Source organism: Rhincodon typus, chromosome 13, assembly GCF_021869965.1.
Source record: "Rhincodon typus isolate 14 chromosome 13, sRhiTyp1.1, whole genome shotgun sequence".
In the NCBI taxonomy this organism is placed as follows: Eukaryota; Metazoa; Chordata; class Chondrichthyes; order Orectolobiformes; family Rhincodontidae; genus Rhincodon; species Rhincodon typus.
The window spans coordinates 47,660,532-47,663,907 of record NC_063344.1 but is presented as its reverse complement, the minus strand read 5'-3'; the positions used below and the strand labels follow the sequence as shown (position 1 = coordinate 47,663,907).

General features: G+C 38.9%; 1 pseudogene; it reads right to left on the bottom strand.

The window, feature by feature from the left end:
* Window positions 1-200: 200 nt before the first annotated feature.
* Window positions 201-455, bottom strand: LOC109915792 (annotated as a pseudogene).
* Between the last annotated feature and the right edge of the window lie 2,921 nt (window positions 456-3,376).

Genomic DNA, 3,376 nt, shown 5'->3' with positions numbered 1-3,376 from the left:
GTCTGCCACAACGTCTACGTTTTTTGTTTACTCAAAATCTTCCTTTAATTTAATCATAAACCATGTCCATTTTTTCCAAGTTATGCACTCTTGGTCCCTGAATTTGTCTCTTCTTGACTACATCTGGCTTCTGGATGTTCAGAAAAGCCCTGGCACATTGAAATGCAGACGTGCGATTTGTTCTTGTGGATGATGTGTCACTAACTGTTTTGGGTAGCGGAGCCATTCTTGTCGATGGCAATCTTTTCATTGCATGTTGGTGGCTTGCATTGACCTGCTTGCTTTTTGAGGACGGCCACCATTCCTTTCCTATCAGCTGCTGGCTCTATACCCACAGCTCTGCGATGAATAAGTCTATTGTAACAGAAAGACGTGGTGCTCTAGACCTGCAGGTTCCTTTTAAGCAGGAGACTGGAGCCATTCTCGATGGTCATCCATTGAAAGTGAGCTGACATCGTTCCCTCCTCTCTCGCCACTGCTGTAAATAAAGTATGTCAGTGATGTGTATACCGACTGTATTATGTTTCTATTAGTTAGTGTGTGTTTACTGTGGTTATGCATTACCTCTCAATTATCCAAAACATTTGATCAACTAGCACATTCCTGGCTCCATAGGTGCCAATTAATAAAACATTTGCTGTGTATATGCTAGCATTAAAAATAGGTAAGGATAAAATATACTTACAAAAATGGGATGAAGGTCTGCCTGTAAGATTGTTTCAGGCCTGTTACTTCATGAAATTTTCCTTTCCAAAATTAAGAGTTGACACTTGAAGTCAGCTTCAGCAGCTGCAATGGCTCATGTATTTGAATAATTGAGGTTTGAGTGGACTCAGCAGGTTTTGGGAGAGAGGGATGTTTTCTTGGTCGTCGTTAGGTCTATCGCGACATCACTTGCAGATTGACTGGACAGTACTGACAAAGCAGCATTTGATTTCTACATACTTTCCTCTTTCTATTCCATTAGCCAAGAACCCTTTCCGATGATGGGCTTTCAGCCTTCCTGGCATCTTGCTATCATCACAAATGAGTTTTTCATATCTTTCAAAGATTTGATAGATGTCCCTGGCGGATCCTTCCAAGTAGTAGTCTCTGGTAAGGTCTGAAAAAACACACAGCTGCCAAGATGTCTGCCCATACATTGAATCTAGAATCCCTACTGTGTGGAAACAGGCCCTTTGGCCCAACAAATCCACACCAATCCTCAGACTGTCCCACCCAGACCCATCCCCCTATAACTCACCTAATCGACACATCCCTAAACACTACGGGCAATTTAGCATGGCCAATCCACCTAACTTGGACATCTTTGGATTTTGGGAGGAAACCGGAGCATCCGGAGGAAACCCACGCAGACATGGGGAGAACATGCAAACTCCACACAGACAGTCACCTGAGGTTGGAATTGAACCCGGATTGCTGGCGCTGTGAGGCAGCAGTGCTAACCACTGTGCAACCGTACCGCCTAACTTCCAATTAGTTTTGAAGGTTTGAAAATAAAAACGTACCCTTTAAAACAGGCGCACTTAAAATCTGTAATATCATATTTGCCCATTGTAACAACATTATCAGTTGTTTAAAGTTGGATTACTTACAAGCAATGGACTAGACGTTCTGATTAAAGATTCTTCCTTTGTGTAAATCCATTTTCAGCTGTACTAATCATACAAATTGCCACTGAAATATCTCAGGAATGCTTTAAAGCAATTTGACTTAAAATAAAAATGATGTTTTCCAAAAATGTTTTCTAATTACGCTGTCTCGTGACAGATTATACATTTGCTAATATATCTGTTTGAGAGGAAACTTGTGGAACAAAAAAGCCCTTCTGAAAACGAGTAGAATTTTGAACAGAATTTGTGCTTGGATCACTGAGCCTAAGGATGAAACACTAACCATGTATTTCCAGGTGCTTCAGGGTTTAGTAAGTTACAAAGGTTCCTGGTTTAGTTATTGAGTTGCCTTCACATTGTTTCCTTTAGGTAAAAGGGGAAATGAATAATGAATTAGACAGTTTGTGTTGTGCCAAGCTAAATGCACTTTTTAAATGATTTGAGAATGTTTTAGAATTTTGACTACTTGCCAAGGCAAGATTGTTGTGAGACAGTCAAAAATTACATAAAAGTATCATTAACTCATGAATTAAGATCAGGAATGGCAAAAGCAGGATGGAATAAATAGTATCTTTAGTTTTCAAGACTACAGTTCAGTCATTGCTTCTTAGGGTTTATCTTCATTTTTTTTATGTCATTGGTTACAATAATTCTACAATGGCTGTGTCTAAGCAAAAAGCTATACCACAGTGATCTAATTGAATGATGCATCCACATTGCGGTCATAGGACGTAGATGATTGGATCTGGTGAATGGGTTGCCGGTGAACCACGTTACATGTGCCAAATGATATCCTGAGTGTTGTTCGAGTTGCACCTATTGAACCAAGTGGAGACTGTCTACAACATGCCTCACTTGTGCAAATGAAGAGGTTTTGCTGCATTTGTTGACCAAGCAGGAGAGTGAAATGTTGATAATTAGTTGGCATCAGAGTTCTCTCATGTGGCCCTGCTGGAATTTGAGAATCTATCAGTAGGTCGGTGCTACAATCGGAGACAATGGGAAGTCTCGGGAACATTCTATGTATGGTTTGTAAGAGTTTTGTTTCAGCATTGTTATTGCAGATGCATTTGGCTACTCTATTTTATTTTATTTCATGCATACCCAATCTCCAAACACAATGAATAAATTTACATGCTGTTGAAAATGCATTAAGAAAGGACAAAAAAAATTAAAATGGTGGGAATACTTAGTAGGTGAGATAGAATCAGTGTAAGGAAAAACAGAAATAGCTTTTCTGGTTGAAGACCTTCTACAGGAACAAAGAATTTTTACCTTGATTCAAAACGCAATCAAAAGAAAAATGCAGGTGAGTGAGGCTATACCTCCTTTGTTTAAGAGACATTAAACATTTAAAAATGTTTCTGCTCTTTACATCCATGTTTGTGATTTGAGATATGATCTATTGATGAGATTAAATGAATAAAATAGCTCAACTGAGAACATTTAAAATGACAAAGAAATGTTTTAATGCTATAAAACTGTACTTGATGATCTGCATGTGTGCGCTAGAATTAGCATTCAACACATGTTTCAACCTTGTTCAGTACATACAACATTTCTCAAATATCACTTGCCCTGCAGGGTATACTGGTAACATTTTTTTTTAAATTGAATTGTGTATCAAAAGAAATCAAAAAAAAATCACCGTGGTTCTTGTAATCAATCACGGGTTGCACATGACAGGCAAAATGTTTTCCACTTGCCTTAGGATTCCGAGAGCCAAGGTTACCAGGCCCCTCAAAACTGAACAGAGTGTTTAC